This window comes from Bubalus kerabau, chromosome 23 (genome assembly GCF_029407905.1).
Source record: "Bubalus kerabau isolate K-KA32 ecotype Philippines breed swamp buffalo chromosome 23, PCC_UOA_SB_1v2, whole genome shotgun sequence".
Classification (NCBI taxonomy): Eukaryota; Metazoa; Chordata; class Mammalia; order Artiodactyla; family Bovidae; genus Bubalus; species Bubalus kerabau.
The window spans coordinates 21,309,768-21,332,345 of NC_073646.1; the positions used below are offsets into that span (position 1 = coordinate 21,309,768).

The following is a 22,578-nucleotide window of genomic DNA, read 5'->3' on the forward strand; positions in this document are numbered from 1 at the left end:
AACCAAACTGGAAAACAGTGCTTTTGTTAACCTTTCACAGGATAATCTGCAGTCCTGTGTACATTGGAGCTGTGCTTAAAATCTGCCTTATGCCTAATTTTATTTGATTTTTATCTATTTATTCTGTGGTCCCACATCAGCCTTTAGAAAAACAACAGGTCATGACCTGGAAGCAGATCCCAGGGTGGTTGGGGGAGGTCTAGGGTCCTTTTGCAGATAGTCCTGTGTGTGGCTGGGGAGGTCTGGGGAGGGGAGGGGTGGGTGGGGAGTGCAGTGGGAGAGGTTGGGGCCACGCTGCTCTGTGCTTTGCCCCCCAGTGAGTCTGTAGCCAGTGCGACAGGGCTTTAGAGCAGACCCCCAAGGGTGGCCAGGAGTATGAGGGCCAGGGCCAGGGTCCAGGGAGCCAAGAGGCCAGAGCCATTACAGGATGGCAGCAGGATGTGGTGCATATGAGCTTGGACCGGCCATTGTATATGGTCTCAAAGCAGCTGGGCAAACAAGACTTGCTCACCTTCATCCTGATTGGGGTGTAGTAAGTCCGTAGTTGTGCCATAGGTGACCACGGCCAGGCAGCACATGGGCTTGAAGCAGTTCTCCCCACTGTAGGTGCACACGTGGCAGTCCAGAGCCTGGGCCACAAATCGGCCCACCAGAGCCACCAGGAACAGGGTGGGTAGAGGAGCCATGGCTGGAGGTGAGAGGGCAGAGTGGGAGCAGGGAAGTGGAGAGCAGCTGGTCCTCGATTCAATTCAATCCAGGGCTGGGGGAGGGCACAGGGGGAGTGGGACAACACCTCATCCTCCAGGAGTTCCTAGTCACCTGAGGCTCTGAAACCCCTTGTGTTACACAGTCAGCTCTGTACCCCAGCAGCTGGCTGTGCCCCTCATTCTTTTTTTTTAATTTTATTTTATTTTTAAATTTTACATAATTGTATTAGTTTTGCCAAATATCAAAATGAATCCTCCACAGGTATACATGTGTTCCCCATCCTGAACCCTCCTCCCTCCTCCCTCCCCATTCCATCCCTCTGGGTCGTCCCAGTGCACCAGCCCCAAGCATCCAGTATCGTGCATCGAACCTGGACTGGCGACTCGTTTCATACATGATATTTCACATGTTTCAATGCCATTCTCCCAATTCTTCCCACGCTCTCCCTCTCCCACAGAGTCCATAAGACTGTTCTATACATCAGTGTCTCTTTTGCTGTCTCATACACAGGGTTATTGTTACCATCTTTCTAAATTCCATATATATACGTTAGTATACTGTATTGATGTTTTTCTTTCTGGCTTACTTCACTCTGTATAATAGGCTCCAGTTTCATCCACCTCATTAGAACTGATTCAAATGTATTCTTTTTTTTTTTTTTTAAATTTTATTTTATTTTTAAACTTTACATAACTGTATTAGATTTGCCAAATATCAAAATGAATCCGCCACAGGTATACATGTGTTCCCCATCCTGAACCCTCTTCCCTCCTCCCTCCCCATTCCATCCCTCTGGGTCGTCCCAGTGCACCAGCCCCAAGCATCCAGTATCGTGCATCGAACCTGGACTGGCAACTCGTTTCATACATGATATTTTACATGTTTCAATGCCATTCTCCCAAATCTTCCCACCTCTCCCTCTCTCACAGAGTCCAAAAGACTGTTCTATACATCAGTGTCTCTTTTGCTGTCTCGTACACAGGGTTATTGTTACCATCTTTCTAAATTCCATATATATGTGTTAGTATACTGTATTGATGTTTTTCTTTCTGGCTTACTTCACTCTGTATAATAGGCTCCAGTTTCATCCACCTCATTAGAACTGATTCAAATGTATTCTTTTTAATGGCTGAGTAATACTCCATTGTGTATATGTATCAGAGCTTTCTTATCCATTCATCTGCTGATGAACATCTAGGTTGCTTCCATGTCCTGGCTATTATAAACAGTGCTGCGATGAACATTGGGGTACTCGTGTCTCTTTCCCTTCTGGTTTCCTCAGTGTGTATGCCCAGCAGTGGGATTGCTGGATCATAAGGCAGTTCTATTTCCAGTTTTTTAAGGAATCTCCACACTCTTCTCCATAGTGGCTGTACTAGTTTGCATTCCCACCAACAGTGTAAGAGGGTTCCCTTTTCTCCACACCCTCTCCAGCATTTATTACTTGTAGACTTTTGGATCACAGCCATTCTGACTGGCGTGAAATGGTACCTCATAGTGGTTTTGATTTGCATTTCTCTGATAATGAGTGATGTGGAGCATCTTTTCATGTGTTTGTTAGCCATCTGTATGTCTTCTTTGGAGAAATGTCTATTTAGTTCTTTGGCCCATTTTTGGATTGGGTCATTTATTTTTCTGGAGTTGAGCTGTAGGAGTTGCTTGTATATTCTCGAGATTAGTTGTTTGTCAGTTGCTTCATTTGCTATTATCTTCTCCCATTCTGAAGGCTGTCTTTTCACCTTGCTAATAGTTTCCTTTGATGTGCAGAAGCTTTTAAGGTTAATTAGGTCCCATTTGTTTATTTTTGCTTTTATTTCCAATATTCTGGGAGGTGGGTCATAGAGGATCCTGCTGTGATGTATGTCAGAGAGTGTTTTGCCTATGTTCTCCTCTAGGAGTTTTATAGTTTCTGGTCTTACGTTTAGATCTTTAACCCATTTTGAGTTTATTTTTGTGTATGGTGTTAGAAAGTGTTCTAGTTTCATTCTTTTACAAGTGGTTGACCAGATTTCCCAGCACCACTTGTTAAAGAGATTGTCTTTAATCCATTGTATATTCTTGCCTCCTTTGTCAAAGATAAGGTGTCCATATGTGCGTGGATTTATCTCTGGGCTTTCTATTTTGTTCCATTGATCTATATTTCTGTCTTTGTGCCAGTACCATACTGTCTTGATAACTGTGGCTTTGTAGTAGAGCCTGAAGTCAGGTAGGTTGATTCCTCCAGTTCCATTCTTCTTTCTCAAGATCGCTTTGGCTATTCGAGGTTTTTTGTTTTTCCATACAAATTGTGAAATTATTTGTTCTAGCTCTGTGAAGAATACTGTTGGTAGCTTGATAGGGATTGCATTGAATCTATAAATTGCTTTGGGTAGTATACTCATTTTCACTATATTGATTCTTCCAATCCATGAACATGGTATATTTCTCCATCTGTTAGTGTCCTCTTTGATTTCTTTCACCAGTGTTTTATAGTTTTCTATATATAGGTCTTCAGTTTCTTTAGGTAGATATATTCCTAAGTATTTTATTCTTTCCGTTGCAATGGTGAATGGAATTGTTTCCTTAATTTCTCTTTCTGGTTTCTCATTATTAGTGTATAGGAATGCAAGTGATTTCTGTGTGTTGATTTTATATCCTGCAACTTTACTATAGTCATTGATTAGTTCTGGTAATTTTCTGGTGGAGTCTTTAGGGTTTTCTATGTAGAGGATCATGTCATCTGCAAATAGTGAGAGTTTTACTTCTTTTTTTTCCAATTTGGATTCCGTTTATTTCTTTTTCTGCTCTGATTGCTGTGGCCAAAACTTCCAAAACTATGTTGAATAGTAATGGTGAAAGTGGGCACCCTTGTCTTGTTCCTGACTTTAGAGGAAATGCTTTCAATTTTTCACCATTGAGGATAATGTTTGCTGTGGGTTTGTCATATATAGCTTTTATTATGTTGAGGTATGTTGCTTCTATTCCTGCTTTCTGGAGAGTTTTTATCATAAATGGATGTTGAATTTTGTCAAAGGCTTTCTCTGCATCTATTGAGATAGTGCCCCTCATTCTCACAGCCCAGCTTTACAGGGATGTTTGCGAAGCTGTGGCCCAGGCCTAATTTTAGGTTGTGATTTTTCAGATAAATATGAGTATTTTTCAATAGTTAAAAAAATTCTGATGGTAGGCAACTAGGCAACTCTGTCTAGAAACAGAGGGTGTTTTATGAACAAACATACTTATGAATTTTTTCAAGTAGTCAATGCTTGAGTTCAAAACCTAAAATGATATATACAAATGTATACATGTGAAAGTCTCTTTCCACTCCCAGGCATATAGATAAGCACTTACTAGTTTCTTATGTATGTACCCTTCTGGTGCTTAAAAAAAAAAAATTCTGTTATAAATACAGATGGATATATATGGGAAAGACTTGTCCTGGGTTTCTCTCTGGAAGTTGTTGGGGGGCCCCCGAGGAGGCCTGAAGAAGCTGAAGTTCTATTTTACGAGCCCAGCTCCAGCTCTGTGAGTCTTCCCCTGACCTGAAGTCTTTTGTGGGGACCTGGGCCCTCAGAGTTCTCAATGTTCTGCTTCATTTTCCTGGGCCGGTCCAAAGTTTCCAGGCCTGGGAATGAATGCCCTGTTTCAGTGGAATACTCCAGCTTACTGAGACTGAGAAATCATGGGGTCAGCTGAGTTTTCACATTCATCCTATTCATCCAGGTTCTCTTGGGCAGAGGTCAAACCTGTTGGCCTTTTGTTTTTGTAAATAAAGTTTTATTGGAACACAGCCACATCCATTTGTTACATATTGCCTGTGGCTGCTTTTGCTTTACAACAGCAGAGCTGAATAACAGAGAAAGGATGGCTTTCAGAGCTACACATATTTTCTATCTGGCTGTTTACGGAAGACTTTTGCCAACCCTGCTGTAGGAGGTGAAAAGCTCATGAGCACATTGCTCTGCAGTGCTTTCCAGTGGTAGGGAACCTCACGGGGGCCCCTAGTGAGAGACCATCATTTCAGAGAAGCAATGGCTCAGTCAAGAACTGTGGGAATTATCCTTGTTCCTCCTTGCCCTCAGCCTATCCCTGTCCCACATTCAATTCAGCATCAGGCCTGTAGATTTTTCCTCCCAAGTCTCCTTCATTCTGTCCATTCTCTCCATCTCCATCTTCATCATTGCTTTGTCTCTTGCCTAGATCACCTTCCTAAGCCTTCCTCTTCTTGTTTTTGCTCTATCTGTTCTTCACAGAGCAGCCAAAGTGATCTTTGTAAAGTAAAGATCAGGTCAGGTCACCCTTCTGCTTAAAATCCTTCAATGGCTTATTATTGTTCTTAGGATAATGACCCCAAAGGCGTTATGCAGACACCATTTCTCTGCCGAAGTGCTTCCCAGCCTCCCTTCTTTTCCAAAACACTCCCCATTCTTCTAGTGTTACCTTGACCATCACTTCCTTGGAGAATCTCTCTTGACCTCTCTCACAAGGTAGGGCCTCTCAGGCTCTTGCAGCCCTGTCCTTATCCCTACGTGGGACCTTGTCTCATCACAGCTGCCATTTTACATTTATTTATGTAGGTTTTTTTTTGGTGGGGGGGGGGCCTTTTCCACGAGAGGAGGAACCCATATCTGACTCTGCTGACCACTGTGTTCCCAATGCCTTGCACAGTGCCTGGCACATAGTAGACCCTCCATAAATATTTATCAAATAGATAAAGGATGAATCACATCATCCCAGCCACCTCTGGGTGATGGGAGAGATTCTGAGGTTTTAGGTGCCAGAATCTCAACTTCATCCCTTGAGAGTCATGTTGATCAGAGTGAGTTGGCAGAGCCAACTTAGGCTGATGCTGACTGAATGCCATTTGGAGACAGCAGCTGCTGAATTCCTTCCATTTAGTGTCTCCAGCCCCAGACAGGGTGTACCAGCCTCCAGACTGTGTCCCAGAGATCAGTCATACCAAGAGGGCTGCTTGTCACATTTGCTCCCAGCTCCTCTGTGCCTGGTCTCCCCAGAACCCAACCAGTGAAGATGCTTAATGAGGAAAGAGAGAGAGGTGTGTTGGTGCCAGGCCCTGCCACTCCCTTTGCTATCTGTTAAGTATTCCATGGGATCCAGACACAGAATTTTATTTGTTTTTCTGGACCTAAGCTGCCCCCTGACATAGCCAGTGATTGCTTTTTTAAAACCACGAAGGGGAGCTAGGTCCTTTCATCTCCTGATAAGGTGCCAGGTGACAGAGAGATCAGCATCCCAACACATAAATCTGCAACTAATCCTTGGGAATCAATATTTTTCATTAAGAACCTGTGAGAGTTGGGCCATTATGGGGAAAATCTGTTTAGGTTGACACCTTGATGAAGTTATTCAGTTCAGGGGCTTAAGTCATTGAAAGGTAATAAAGAGCACAGAGCAATCTCGGGGCTGGTTAGGGGAGAAAACGATGGGAGTATTGAGCTTCAGTTCAGTGAAAAATGACCTGCTGATTTATTGGGGAATGATGGGGTGCTGGCCTCCTGAGCAGGCTGGGCCAGACACAATCAACATGGCAGCACCTCACTCTCATTGCTTCTCACCGTCTGCAGTCACTGCTATTTATAATCTATCTGGCAGTTTTTAAAAAAAGTAGTGGGGAAATATTTAGGGCTCTTGGGATATTTCCATTTCCTACCTTCATACCACTCTTTTCCATTTTGGACTTTCTCCTATAGGTCATGGGAGATAGGGGCATTGAAGTATTGTAAACAATCGCTAGCCTGCTTGACCCACCATCCAGCTCATCTGTCTTTGGGTTTTCCATCCCTGGTTTTATGTGCTGGAAGGTCTCCTCATTTGGGCAACTCCTTTGGACCTTGAAGTTGATCTCCCATGGTTATGCAAACCCTCCCCTTGGCACCACAGTCTCCCCTTTCTGTTCCACTCTCAGCTCTGGACACCATCTCGGTTTCTGTTCAGGGGCAGCTCCATGGCCTAGGGCCCATCAGGAACCTCACACCAACTGGACCATCTCTGTGGTGGTGGTCCCCAGGTGGAGAGGATGGAGACGAGACACAAAGGTTGGGAGACACAGATGTAGAGAAGTTTTCTGGTGAAGTGGTAGAAGCTTTAAGCTCTTCTTACTGCTGGCCACAATTTTCTAGAAGGAAGACATGAGGTTTTAGAAACTGGCCAGGGACTCTTAAAAGGATAGCCAGACAGGGTGAGAGCCCTGCAGAGCATGCAGTCTCACCAGACCACACCATGGTGTGATTTCCTCCACCTGTGCTCAGCCTGCCTTGCGGAGGGAAGGAGAAGGCATGGTTGTGGGGAGACTTGTTTATACCCAGCCCTGTGTTATTCTGCCACATGTTACAGTTATCTACTTGTCTATTTAATCTACCTGATTAGTCTGTTGGGGACATTAGAATCCACATCTTATTGATTCTTGTATCCCCAGAGCCAGACACAAAGCCTGGTACCTGGGCAGGTGTTTAATGGACCTGGGTGTTTGATGACTATTTTCCTTCCAGCTCTAAACTCTAATGGTTTTTTATTTGTCCAGTGGATCTCAGCCTTCTAAATTCTGGGTACTCAATTCATCCTCCATATCCCCTCCCCCGAGACTCACTTAAAAGATCTAGTCTTTTAAAGCCATTTATTTATTAATAGCATTAATTTATTTAGCCATTTAAAAATCAGGCATTCACTAAGACAATAAATCACACCATGAAAGAGTAGGCACACGAAACACACACATACCCAGAATTTACCTCCACACTCAACCAGTCTGTTGGTTTTGGTTAGCCTTATTGTAGCGCTATTGTAGCTAAATGTCCCAGTTTCACTAGGGATTTGTGACCCACAGGAAATCACTTGTGGGTTCCCTTCCCTCTTCCTCCAGGTGGCAGCATGGAGTAATGGTTAAACCCCTAGATTTTGGAATCAGTTTTCCTGGGCTCAGATCTTAGCATTGCCGCTTTCTAGCGGGGTGACCTTGGGTGAGTTATTTAAACTCAGTTTCCCCGCTATAAAAAAGAGGAGTGGGTGGGATAATAAGTAAACCATCTCAAAGAATTGTTACAAGGCCTTTTACAAAGAACTTAGAATATAATGGGCATTTCATAAAGTCTAGGTGATGGAAAAATCACACAGATATCTGTGCTCTGGGACCTCCAGATTCAGGGACCTCCCCATAGACGTCAAGAAGCCGCCAGTCATCCAGACCCTCCGCCGGGAGAAACTGAGTATTGCTTTTTAGCGTTGCTCCCGGTGATGGAAATCATGGGGAAAACGAACGCTTGCTTATTGCTCTCTGGTTCTGTGTATTGATCAGCGTCGCGGGGGTGGAAATGGGGTACTGTTCTAGAAACACTCACTTTGATTCCTCAAATAAATCCCCCCCCCCAGGGTCCTGCTAGGAAACTAATTGGGAGTTGATACTGATGAATAAATGTGCTGCCGCCGCCTGAGGAATTGACCATGCCGGCAGATGGCTGGAGCATGAGAAACACTCTGTCGCGGCCTTCCAAGGGGCCCATCAATAATAGATGGGCTCCGGCCCTCTGAGAGGGAGGCATTGCTGCTGCAGGTATGAATTATGGATGCCGTTTAGGGTAATGCGGATCCATCTCAAAGGTTCCGCTCAGTTTATGTGCTAGTAAAAGCCGGCAATTTGCTTGTGTTCCAGCTATAATTTGCGCTACATTAAGGGACCCTCCTTTCCATAATGGATGTGCGGTTGAACGCAGGCGCAGTCAAGCCTCGAGGGCAGCGCCTCGCCTGGCGGGATGCGGCGCACGGCCAGGTGTGGTCCTGCGTAGCTCATCGCCGCGCTGGAGACCCTTGGGTGTGCAGGCAGATGGAGGCCTTTAGCTTCTCCGAGATCCTGGGAAGAAGTCTCACTTAAACCCGGAGCCCTTCTGTGAATCACCGGTCAAATGCAGTGGATGTTTGTCCGGAGACAAGCAGGGGAAAGAAAGGCCTATGGGCTGCTGGTCTAGACAGAAAGACACCGAGGTTTTGCGAGAGAAGCAGTTGGTGAGATGATGATGGAACCAGACTGCCCAGGCTGAATTCTGGCTTTGCCGTTTCCAAGTTGTGTGCAAATTGGCCTTTTTTTGTGAGTGTCTCTTTGCCCCAAATAACAGTAACGGTGCTGACTACAGAGAGGCTGAAGCCAGCGCAAGCGCATGAAGGCCAACTGTTGAATTATCAGGACTGTTGTTAGCTGGTTGTTAAAAAAAAAAAAAGCCACTATTAAAAATTAAATTCTATAAACTTGGAGTTAAATTATATTAAAACCAAAGCAATAAGACCTCAAAACTCATCAATTCCTAATCATTTGACTTCATTTTACTATTATATATGCCCTTGAGGCGATTTCTGAGTGTTGCATCTGGTTGGGGGCAGCGATCGGACATGCTAGTGGGCATCTCTTCCCAACTCTGAGGTCCAGGGCTCCGTACTGGCATTGTGAAACTGGTGGTGGAGGGAATGTTTATACCAGGCACATAGGCAAATGTTTCCCCTGGGAACTGGTTGTTAAAATGTTCGGAGCACACCACTAGTATTGACCTAATAAAATTGCTTAGAGGATTAGCTAGTTAATATGTTTATAACTGCTTTGAACAAGGACTGGCACATCGTAAGCACCACATAAAAACTGGCTATTATTTTTTCATAGGTTTTTCACAAAATTTGCTAGCACAGATCAAAGGGTGTATGAGTGGAGCCCTCTGAGGAACCACAAGCCTTTCTTCTTTTCCAGATCCCATGATACAACAGCCTAGAAAAGACTTAGTAACTCTCCCCTTGGGGCAAGGATAAACTCAAATTTTGGAGAAAAGGGAAGTTTAGGTTTGCACATTTTCCTTAGCTTTTCAAGTACTTTCCTTTACAGTGGGCAGAGATTCTAGCAAGCTGACCTTGATGAAGGGTGGGCTTCTGGCTCTGTTACCTACTAATTTGAGGATATTATTTCACCTCTTCAACTCTTTGCTTGCTCAGCTGTCAAAAGAGGGTAATAACAGCTGCTTCGTGGATTTAATTCTAAAGATTCTGCGAGAGCCAGTACAACCTCTGGAATCTGATTGCCTGGGTTCATATCTTACCTCTAGCACTTGCTGGCTCCAATCTTTTAAGGAAGAAAAACCTTTATTTCTGTTAGCTTTAGTTTTCTCATCTGCAAAACTAGGATAACGACACTTCTCTTGGTTGTTGTGAGGAGTGGACTAGTATGTTTAAGCATGTTTACCTGGATATTATAAGTGCTTGGGTTTCCCAGGTGGTGCTAATGGTAAAGAATCCATTTGCCAACGCAGGAGATGTGAGTTCGATCCCTGGGTTGGGAAGATCCCCTGGAGGAGGGCATGGCAACCCACTTCAGTATTCTTGCCTGGAAAATTCTACGGACAGAGGAGCCTGGCAGGCTACAGTCCATAGGGTTGCAAAGGGTTGGACTCTACTGAGCAGCAAGCACACATGCGTGATAACTGCTTAACAAATATTAACAGTGACCATAGTTCCTACCTGGAAATTATGTCTCTCACCGCCCCTCGGGTGTGGAGGGGTGGTTAGGCAGATCTGAATGTCGCTGGGGAAGACTCCCCTTCCCTCTCGCTTGTGTGTTACCTTCCTCTGAAAACGGTATCTGACCTTAGCTGATGACCCTCCTGCTCTGATTCCACCCTGAGGAGGAGCCCTCTTGGATAGTGTGCAGCAAAGTGGTGTGCCCCTACTCAAACCTCTGAAGAAAAACCTCCCTGGAGCTGGTGTGAGGATTAAATGAGATAATGTAGCTGCAGTGGTGCAATTCATTAGGAATTTAATATGGCAAAATAGCCTGTCCAAGAATGAATTGTGTCTTGTTTCTCAGCTGGGGGCTCATCAGAAAAGGATGGGATGTTCTTTTTCTTCTCTTACCCTGGAGGATAAGTGGGTCTTTGCGTCCTTTAAGTTTATACAGGCAGATCTCATTTTATTGTGCTTTGCCTTATTGCCCTTTGCAGATAGTGCTTTTTTTCATTTTTAAACAAATTCAAGATTTGTGACAACTCTGTGTTAAGCACATCTATCGACGCCATTTTCCCGACAGCATTTGCTCATGTCTCTGTGTGACATTTAGATGATTCTCCCAACATTTCAAACTTTTTCATTGATATTATGTTTGTCATGGTGATCTGTGATCAGTGACCATGATTCGCTGAAGGCTCAGATAATGGTTAGCATTTTTAGCAATAAAACATTTTTTAGCTCGTTCAGAAGCCTAGTGTGCTGCAATCCATGAGTCTGCAAAGAGCTGGACGTGACTTAGTGACTGAACAACAACAACTGATAAAATAGTTTTATTTAATTTTAAAATGGCTTTCCATGTGAAAATTTCCCAAAGCTGGGAGTAACAGTCTAGAGCCAGTAAAGCATTTTTAAATTAGGTATATACATTGTTTTCTTTAGACATAATGCTATTGCACACTTAATAGACTTCAGTATGGTGTAAATACAACTTTTTGTATGTACTGGGAAACCAAAAATATTGTGTGGCTAACTTTATTGAGATATCTGTTTTATTGCAGAGGTCTGGACTGAACCCCTAATACCTCCGAAGTATATCTGTACTTGAGATCCTAGGCTGTTGGATCCAGTTATCTGGGAAGGGTCTTCAGAGGGATTTGCTTAAAAGCAGTGCCTGGAGGTTGTCTCTAAAGAGATGCCACTCTGGCAAGGCCATAATATTACTTTCACCTTTCAACTTGAGAGCAATTCATATTGTGATATCTGTCAAGATGTTATGAGGTTCATAAGAGAGGCTCAGTAAAATTTCCCTTCATTTACCTGTGTACACTTTATTACATTTAATCTGAATCCCACATCAGTTCAGAGGTTGAGACCTAGGGCTCTTGAGCCAGGTAGACCCAAGTTCAAATCCTTGATCTACCACTTACCTGGCAGTATGAATCTTGGGTTCATGCACCTCAGTTACATCATCTGTAGAATGAGCATTAGAACAGCACTGTTTGAAGAACTCTTAGTCCACTGCTTCAGATATAATAAATACTAAGTAAGCAATGGCTGTTGTTATTGTGTGCTTTATGAGTCAAGTAGGGCAAAATAAATTTCACTAAAGAAAACAAGAAACAGGGGTTCAGAAAGGCCAAATGTCTTCTTTGAGGTCAGGATGGACTCAGAAACCAAACGCTCAGCTCTGTGGAATCTAAGCCAGGAGGGAACACTTTGTTCCCCCTACTATTTAGAGCCAGGGTTCCACCTACCTGAGTGTTCCATGTTCCTCAAAGCTTTCCAAAGCTATAAATATTTCTTTCTGAGAAATTTGCCAGATCACGGTTTTTGTCTAAGCAGACCACTTTGATTGGCCTTGGCTCCTTTCTTGATTGTTCTGTTCCATGAATCCGTTGTTTCAATTTGTTGTGTGGTTTCTGCTGGACTCTTACAGAACCACTTTAAGCTTAAAGAGGATAGGAGGGTGGGATGTCAATCTCAAGCATAATACAGACAGTGGAATGACCAGTCTAATTTGGCGAGAGTTGCCACTGAATCTGCTGGGCTGTTGTTTTTAAAATTTAAGTGGTATGGGTACTCATTTAGTTATTTTTGGAGCCAGTTTTCTGATTATCAAAGCATTATGTGGCAATTATGAGAAAGTTGGAAGTCAAAGGTCCCATACTTTTTTTGAAGGTAAAACAGTCTAGTAAAAACCCAATTCCCCAAATCTCATTGGATTGTGAAAACAATTAACACCTTGTAGAATTTATAGCTTTTACAATTAATTAATCAATAAATCAATTACCAGAAAATCTTTATTGAGTACTTGTTTTTGTGTGCTAGGGCCAGTCCTGCCATTGTGGTGAGAAAAGGAAATAAAAGCTCTGAACTAATAAAGCTTATACAGTCCTGGAGGGGAGACTAATTTAATGACAATGTGATTAGTGATCAAGGGTTTGGTCCTTAAGGTGGCAGGAGTTGGGACAGGCAATGTAGTATGAACAGGGAGACAGATGAGCCCCCAACAGGATAAGAAAGGTTTGTTGAAAAAATTTGGTGGGGAAATGTCCTGTTTTTTAGGCTACAAGTGAAGTAAAGATGACTCCATTCATTCATCCACCCACTCATTTATCCATCCATCTATACATCCAGGTAAAATTTTTTTATTATACTTAATCTTTTGAGGTATAATTGACATAGAACAAACTGCACATACTTAAAGTGTGTAATTTGGAGAAGGAAATGGCAACCCACTCCAGTGTTCTTGCCTGGAGAATCCCAGGGACGGGGGAGCCTGGTGGGCTGCCGTCTATGGGGTCGCACAGAGTCGGACACGACTAAAGCGATTTAGCAGCAGCAGACCTGGAATTATACCAGTGAAATCATCACAGTTGAGATAATTGTCGTGTTCATCATCCTCAAAAGTTTCCTGTGCTTCCTTGTAGGTCTTCGCGTGCACCTTCCCAGACAACCACTGATTCTCCTTCTGTCAGTGCCCTTTAGTCTACACTTCCTACAGTTTTATAAAAATGGGGTAATGTAGTATGCACTTTTGTGGGGCCTGGTTTCTTTCACTCAGCATCATTGAGATTGGCAACCCACTCCAGTACTGCCTGGAAAATCCCGTGGATGGAGGAGCCTGGTAGGCTGCAGTCCATGAGGTTGCTGAGGGTCGGACACGACTGAGTGACTTCACTTTCATGCATTGGAGAAGGAAATGGCAACCCACTCCAGTGTTCTTGCCTGGAGAATCCCAGGGACAGGGGAGCCTGGTGGGCTGCCATCTATGGGGTTGCACAGAGTCAGACACGACTGAAGCGACTTAGCAGCAGTAGCAGCGTGTATCAATATTTTATTCTTTCTTACTGTTGAGTAGTATTCCATTGCATGGACATATAACAGTTGGTTTAATTCACCTGTTGATGAATATTTGGGTTGTTTATAGTTTTTGACTATTAAAAATAAAGCTGCTATGAATATTCATGTACATATTTTTGTATGAATATATACTTTTATTTGTTTCTGGGTAAATTCCTAGGAGTAGAATGGTAGGTTCATATGGTAGGTACATTTAAAACTTTTAAAGAAACTGACAAGCTATTTTCTAAAGTAACTGTGCAATGTTACATTCTCAGCAGCAGTGTATTTTCACCACATCCTCACCAACACTTGGTGTGGTCAATCTTTGAAGTTTTAACCATTCTAATAGGTATCATAGTGATAGGTGATTTTAACTTATGTTTCTGTAAAGACTAATTAATGACTGAATTTTTTTCTGTGCTTATTTACCAATTGTATGTCTTTGGTGAAGGTCTGTTCTATCAAATATTTTGACCATTTTTATTGGCTTGTTTTCTTATGATTGAGTTTTGTGAGTTCTGAATACAATCAGGATATAGGTCCCTTATCAACTATTTGATTTATCAATTATATGATTCTTTCAGTCTACAGCTTGTTTTTTATTCTCTTAAAAATGTCTTTTTGAAAAGCAAAAATTTTTAGTTTGATAAAGTCCAGCTTATCAGTTCATTCTTTTTTGGTTCATGCTTTTGATGAGAAATCTGAAAAATCTTTGTCTAGATCAAAGGTCATCAACCTTCTAGGCTGAAGGACCGGTTTCATGGAAGACAATGTTTCCATGGACCTGGGGGTTGGAATGGTTCAGGATGATTCAAGCACATTACAGGTATTGTGTGCTTTATTTCTATTAATATTACATCAGCTCCACCTAAGATCATCAGGCATTAGATCCCAGACGTTGGGAACCCCTGACTCAGATCATGCTTACAAAGGTTTTCTCCTATGTTCTAAATGTTTTATAGTTTTAAGTTTTATATTTAGATCTATGATATATTTTGAGTTAATATTTATATATGAGATGGGGTATGGATGGAAGTTCGTTTTGTTTTTTGCAGATGGCTATCTCATTGTTCTAGTACCATTTATTGAAGGGATTATCCTTTCTCTACTGAATTGACTTTGGGATTTTCTTAAAAAGCCAGTTATTTGTACATTGTGTATCTATTTATGGACTCTATTCTGTTTCATTGATCTATTTCTCTATCTTTATGCCAGTTCACACTGTCCTATTTACTATAGCCACTGGAATGCAAAAGTAGGAAGTCAAGAAACACCTGGAGTAACAGTCAAATTTGGCCTTGGAATACGGAATGAAGCAGGGCAAAGACTAATGGAGTTTTGCCAAGAAAATGCACTGGTCATAACAAACACCCTCTTCCAACAACACAAGAGAAGACTCTATACATGGACATCACCAGATGGTCAACACCGAAATCAGATTGATTCTATTCTTTGCAGCCAAAGATGGAGAAGCTCTATACAGTCAGCAAAAACAAGACCAGGAGCTGACTGTGGCTCAGACCATGAACTCCTTATTGCCAAATTCAGACTTAAATTGAAGAAAGTAGGGACAACCACTAGACCATTCAGGTATGACCTAAATCAAATCCCTTATGATTATACAGTGAAAGTGAGAAAAAGATTTAAGGGCCTAGATCTGATAGATAGAGTGCCTGATGAACTATGGAATGAGGTTCATGACATTGTACAGGAGGAGACAGGGATCAAGACCATCCCCATGGAAAAGAAATGCAAAAAAGCAAAATGGCTATCTGGGGAGGCCTTACAAATAGCTGTGAAGAGAAGAGAAGTGAAAAGCAAAGGAGAAAAGGAAAGATATAAACATCTGAATGCAGAGTTCCAAAGAATAGCAAGAAGAGATAAGAAAGCCTTCTTCAGCGATCAATGCAAAGAAATAGAGGAAAACAACAGAATGGGAAAGACTAGGGATCTCTTCAAGAAAATCAGAGATACCAAAGGAACATTTCATGCAAAGATGAGCTCAATAAAGGACAGAAATGGTATGGACCTAACAGAAGCAGAAGATATTAAGAAGAGATGGCAAGAATACACAGAAGAACTGCACAAAAAAGATCTTCACGACCCAGATAATCACAATGGTGTGATCACTGACCTAGAGCCAGACATCCTGGAATGTGAAGTCAAGTGGACCTTAGAAAGCATCACTACAAACAAAGCTAGTGGAGGTGATGGAATTCCAGTTGAACTATTCCAAATCCTGAAAGATGATGCTGTGAAAGTGCTGCACTCAATATGCCAGCAAATTTGGAAAACTCAGCAGTGGCCACAGGACTGGAAAAGGTCAGTTTTCATTCCAATTCCAAAGAAAGGCAATGCCAAAGAATACTCAAACTACCGCACAATTGCACTCATCTCACATGCTAGTAAGGTAATGCTCAAAATTCTCCAAGCCAGGCTTCAGCAATATGTGAACCGTGAACTTCCTGATGTTCAAGCTGGTTTTAGAAAAGGCAGAGGAACCAGAGATCAAATTGCCAACATCTGCTGGATCATGGAAAAAGCAAGAGAGTTCCAGAAAAACATCTATTTCTGCTTTATTGACTATGCCAAAACCTTTGACTGTGTGGATCACAATAAACTGTGGAAAATTCTGAAAGACATGGGAATACCAGACCACCTGATCTGCCTCTTGAGAAATTTGTATGCAGGTCAGGAAGCAACAGTTAGAACAGGACATGGAACAACAGACTGGTTCCAAATAAGAAAAGGAGTTCGTCAAGGCTGTATATTATCACCCTGTTTATTTAACTTATATGCAGAGTACATCATGAGAAACGCTGGGCTGAAAGAAGCACAAGCTGGAATCAAGATTGCCGGGAGAAATATCAATAACCTCAGATATGCAGATGACACCACCCTTACGGCAGAAAGTGAAGAGGAACTCAAAAGCCTCTTGATGGAAGTGAAAGAGGAGAGTGAAAAAGTTGGCTTAAAGCTCAACATTCAGAAAACAAAGATCATGGCATCCGGTCCCACCACTTCATGGGAAATAGATGGGGAAACAGTGGAAACAGTGTCAGACTTTATTTTTCTGGGCTCCAAAATCACTACAGATGGCGACTGCAGCCATGAAAGTAAAAGACGCTTACTCCTTGGAAGGAAAGTTATGACCAACCTAGATAGCATATTCAAAAGCAGAGACATTACTTTGCCCACAAAGGTCCGTCTAGTCAAGGCTATGGTTTTTCCAGTGGTCATGTATGGATGTGAGAGTTGGACTGTGAAGAAGGCTGAGTGCTGAAGAATTGATGCTTTTGAACTGTGGTGTTGGAGAAGACTCTTGAGAGTCCCTTGGACTGCAAGGAGATCCAACCAGTCCATTCTGAAGGAGATCAGCCCTGGGATTTCTTTGGAAGGAATGATGCTAAAGCTGAAACTCCAGTACTTTGGCCACCTCATGCAAAGAGTTGACTCCTTGGAAAAGACTCTGATGCTGGGAGGGATTGGGGGCAGGAGGAGAAGGGGACGACAGAGGATGAGATGGCTGGATGGCATCACTGACTCGATGGACTTGAGTCTGAGTGAACTCTGGGAGTTAGTGATGGACAGGGAGGCCTGGCGTGCTGCGATTCATGGGGTCGAAAGGAGTTGGACACAATTGAGCGACTGATCTGATCTGATAATAAGTCTTGAAATCAGATAGAATTAGTACTTTGCCTTTTTTCCCTCACAGTATTTTGGCTATTTTAGGTCCTTTGTATTTCCAAAAACATTTTAGAATCAGTTTGTCAATTTCCACGAAAAAAACCCTGCTTGTTTGATTTCATGGGATCTATGGTTTAAGTTGGGAGAATTTTCATCATCTTAACAATATTGAATCTTCATGAGTCCATGAATCGAGTTTATCTCTTCCTTTATTTAGATCTTTTAAAGACTTCTTTTAGCAATGTTTTATTTTCAATATATAAGTCTTTCACATCTTTTGTCAGATTTATCTCTAACTATTTCACATTTTTGATGCTATTATGAATCAGTTCAGTCACTCAGTTGTGTCTGACTCTTTGTGACCCCAGGGACTGCAGCACACCAGGCTACCCTGTGCATCATCAACTCTCGGAACTTGCTCACACTCATGCCCATCGAGTTGGGGATGCCATCCAACCATCTCATCCTCTGTCGTCCCCTTCTCCTCCTGCAATCTTGCCCAGCATCAGGGTCTTTTCCAATGAGTCAGTTCTTCACATCAGATGGCCAAAGTATCGGAGCTTCAGCTTCAGCACCAGTCCTTCCAATGGGTATTCAGGACTGATTTCCTTTAGTATTGGCTGATTCGATCTCCTTGCAGTCCAAGGGACTCTCAAGAGTCTTCTCCAGCACCACAGTTCAAAAGCATCAATTCTTTGGCGCTCAGCTTTCTTCATGGTCCAACTCTCACATCCATACATGACTACTGGAAAAACCATAGCTTTGACTAGATGCATCTTTGTTGGCGAAGTAATGTCTCTGCTTTTGAATATGCTGTCTAGGTTGGTCATAGCTTTTCTTCCAAGGAGCAAGTGTCTTTTAATTTCATGGCTGCAGTCCCCATCTGCAGTGATTTGGAGCCCAAGAAAAGAGAGTCTTTTTTCCATTGTTTTGCCATCTATTTGCCATGAAGTGACGGGATTGAATGCCGTGCTCTTAGTTTTTTGAATGTTGAGTTTTAAGCCAGCTTTTTTACTCTTCTCTTTCACTTTCATCAAGAGGCTCTTCAGTCCCTCTTCACTTTCTGGCATAAGGGTGGTATCATCTGCATATCTAAAGTTATTGATATTTCTTCCAGCAATCTTGATTTCAGCCTGTGCTTCATCCAGCCTGGCATTTTGCATGATATACTCTGCATATAAGTTAAATAAACAAGGTGACAATATACAGCCTTGACATACTTCTTTACCAATTTGGAATCATGTCTGGTTCTAACTGTTGCTTCTTGACCTGCATACAGATTTCTCAGGAGGCAGGTAAGGTGGTCTGGCATTCCTATCTCTTTAAGAATTTTCCAGTTTGTTGTGATCCACACAGTGTTTTATTACTTTAAATTTCTGAGTGTTTGCCGCTATTATATAGACATCTAGTTGATTTTTGTATATTAAAATTGTATCCTGCAACTTTGCTGAACTAACTTATTGGTTCTAGTAGGTCTGTTGATTCTATCAGATCTTCTGCGTAGAAGATAATGTCATCTACAAATAAAGATTGTTTTACTTTTTTTGTTTCTATCTGGATAAGACATTCTTGTCTTGTTTTTTATCCTTGAGAAAAAAAGCATTCATTCTTTCATCATGAAGTATGCTATAGTTTAGCTGTATATGTTCTTTATCAGGTTAAAGAAACTCCCTTCTATTCCTACATTGCTGAGAATTTTTATTAGAAGTGCAAGTTGCTGGATTTTTATATATTTTCTTGCCTCTATTGAGATGATCATATTTTTTCTTTTTTAGTTTGTTAATATGATGTATTACCTGATTTATTTTGATTAGTAAACCAACCTTAGATTCCTGGAATAAACCTTAGATGTCATAATGTATTATCCTTTTTCTATATTGTTAGATTGAGTATGTGAATATTTATTTAGCAATTTTGCATGTATAACCGTGAGGTTTTGGTCTATAGTTTTCTTGTAATATCTTTATCTGATTTTGATAGTAGGGTAATGTTGGTCTTATAAAATCAATTGGAAAGTATTTCTCACTTTGCTGCTTTCCAAAAGAGTTTATACAAAACTGGTATTATGTCTTCCTAAGATGTTTTTTGAATTCATCATGAAGCCATTTATATATACAATTTTTATTCAGGCAGTATAGTTCTCCAAATTCTGAACGTGGACTGCCTTGGTTTGAATCCTGGTTACTAAAACTTACTAAATATGTGAGCTTGGGGATCTCCAAACACCCATTTGCAAAGTGGAGGAATGACAATGCAAAGGTACCTATCACACATTTGTTGTGAGAATTAAATGAGATGATGTACATATTCAGTACACTTTACTTATTATTATTACCATGTGTCTACATGGGAACAGCTCCTCACTCCAGTATTCTGGCCTGGAGAATTCCATGGACTATACAGTCCATGCAGTCGCAAAGAGTCAGACACAACTGAGTGACTTTCACATGCACACACACACATTCACACACCTCCTGAACAAGACTGAACTGTGGATTAGAACAGAAAAGGACCAGTGAGAGGCCGTGTACTGTTTTCCTCTTCAGACACGGCCTCACTCACCTGGGCCTTTTTCTCCTCCGTTACTCTCTAAGGTCTTTGAAAAGAAAGCTGGGCCTATCATTTGATCTGTGACCAAATGAACTTTGCATGGCTTTCATTTCCTCATTCATAAGGAAGAGATAATAATAATAGCAAATAATTTTACATGCCAGACACTGTCTTGAAAACAATCCATGTATTCACTCATTTAATCCTCACAACATCTTGTAAGGTGGATACTATTATAATCCCCAATTTTACTGATGGGAAACCGAAGTAGAGAGAGGTTAGTAACTTGCCCAAAGCTGCATGTCTAATAAGTGGCAGGATTTGGCTATGAAATTAGGCAGATTGGCTTCAGAGCCCACTTTTTTACCCATCATCCTACACATATGCCTTATAATTTGTTGTTGTTGTGTGCGTTTTGGGTGAGGATTAAATGAGATAACCTGGGGCACACAGAAGAATGTCCAAAAGTGGTACCTTAGCTTCCACAAGTCCTATAAAACTCTGGAAGGAATAATCTTTTCAACACACTGATTATTTTGTTTTCTCAGCTTCTATCCCCAGTCCAGCTGAGATCCAGGGCTGACTCCAATTAGAAGAGCCTCTTTCAGCAGAGAGGGCAAGCTACAATCCCAGAAAACTCTGACTCTCAAGGCTAGAAGGGCAAAGCTGTGGTCCTCTTTATCCTCTTGCCACTCAAAGTGTGGTCCTTGGACCAGCAGCATCACTGTCTCGTGGGAGCTTATGAGAAATGAACAATCTCAGGCTCCCCAACAGACCTACTGAATCAGAATTCATATCTTAACAAAAACCCAGGTGATTAGTCTGCACATTAAAGTATAAGAAACACTGTTTTAAATCAATGCTTTTTCTGCTTGATCTTTCCAAGCGGTTGCTTGGTTGATAAGCTGATGGGAATTCACCAACACGTCTCCTGATGGTGCGATGCTTATACTGAGTACACATTTATCTTTCCAGAGCAGGAGATGCAGAGTTAAAGGTCTTCATTGGGTCAGGTGGGAACTGTGATAAGCTGGAGTGTGTGTTCTATCTAAAGGGGCAGCCAACTGCTGTTAAATGGAAATGCAAGTTTTTCTGATATCTTTATCAAAGCTGGGCATCTGGCTATTTATCTTAAACCTCTTATTTGTTCAATATTAACAACTAATTCAAACCAATAAAATAACACTGAGAGCCAAACAGGCCTGTGTGTAGGCCATATTCCTAATGGGGTGCTATTTGTGACTTCGACCAACCTAGATAGCGTATTGAAAAGCAGAGATATTACTTTGCTAACAAAAGTCCGTCTAGTCAAGGCTGTGGTTTTTCCAGTGGTCATGTATGACTGTGAGAGTTGGACTGTGAAGAAAGCTGAGCACTGAAGAATTGATGCTTTTGAACTATGGTGTTGGAGAAGACTCTTGAGAGTCCCTTGAACTGCAAGGAGATCCAACCAGTTCATCCTAAAGGAGATCAGTCCTGGATGTTCATTGGAAGGACTGATGCTAAAGCTGAAACTCCAATACTTTGGCCACCTCATGTGAAGAGTTGACTCATTGGAAAAGACCCTGATGCTGGGAGGGATTGGGGGCAGGAGGAGAAGGGGATGACAGAGGATAAGATGGTTGGATGGCATCACCGACTCGATGGACATGAGTTTGGGTGGACTCTGGGAGTTGGTGATGGACAGGGAGGCCTGGTGTGCTATGATTCATGGGGTTGCAAAGAGTCAGAAACGACTAAGTGACTGAACTGAACTGAACCTAAAAAAGACTTCAAAATACTCCAGGTTCATGAATAAATCAAATATGTATTGTATATGATGGTCTTTTGACTGTTTGGAAGTTCTTGCAAAGCATACAAGACTTTCTATTATTTAGTTGTCTGTAATATCAGCCACACTCAACCACAAATATTTAATTGCTGTTTCATCTTCCATACTTGGCGCATATCTGTTCTCTCTGTATGAAACTATTCATTCCCTAACTGCCCATCTGACTAACTCTGAATCATCCTTCAAGACCCAAATCATCCCAGTGCACCAGCCCTGAGCACCCTGTCTCATGCATCAAACCTGGACTGGCAATCTGTTTCACATATGATAATATACATGTTTCAGGATGGGATGGGGAGGGAGGTGGGAGGGGGGTTCAGGATGGGGAACACATGTACACCCATGGCTGATTCATGTCAGTGTATGACAAAACCACTACAATATTGTAAAGTAATTAGCCTCCAATTAAAATAAAAAAAAGACCCAAATCAAGCTTCATCTCCTTTGTGAAGGTTTTCTGGCTCCCCTCAACTAGAGCTGAGTACTACTAGTCCAGGTGCCCCCGTGCCTGGACCATGTTCTGTTGGAATCACTTGTTCATACCCTTGTTTCTCCTAGAAGTGCTCAGACGTCAGAGACTGAGTCTTACATAATTCTGTATTCCAAACATCCATAAAGGGTCAGGTACAGAGTAGATGCTTACACTAGTTACCTATTGTTGTTTAATTGCTGAGTCACGTCCGACTCTTTGTGACTGCATGAACTGTGAAGCACGCCAGGCTTCCGTGTCCTTCACTGTCTCCCAGAATTTGCTCAAACTCATGTCCATTGAGTCAGTGATGCCATCCAACCATCTCATCCTCTGTCGCCCTCTTCTACTCTTCTTCTACTCAGTCTTTCCCAGGATCAGAGTCTTTTCCAATGAGTCAGCTCTTTGCATCAGGTGGCCAAAGTATTGGAGCTTCAGCATCAGTCCTTCCAATGAATATTCAGGGTTGATTTCCTTTAGGATTGACTAGTTTAATCTTACTGACCAAGAGACTCTA

General features: G+C 42.0%; 1 long non-coding RNA gene and 1 pseudogene across 1 annotated transcript in view; one reads left to right on the forward strand and one right to left on the reverse strand.

The window, feature by feature from the left end:
• The window catches only part of LOC129637844 (uncharacterized), a 46,886-nt gene extending 38,023 nt beyond the window's left edge, over positions 1 to 8,863 (forward strand). Inside the window, exons 2-3 of the long non-coding RNA XR_008707602.1 lie at positions 8,074 to 8,254; positions 8,354 to 8,863. This is a non-coding gene — a long non-coding RNA (uncharacterized LOC129637844). The remainder of the gene's footprint in view (positions 1 to 8,073; positions 8,255 to 8,353) is intronic.
• On the reverse strand, positions 345 to 686 carry LOC129637843 (ly-6/neurotoxin-like protein 1; annotated as a pseudogene).
• Positions 8,864 to 22,578: the final 13,715 nt, after the last annotated feature.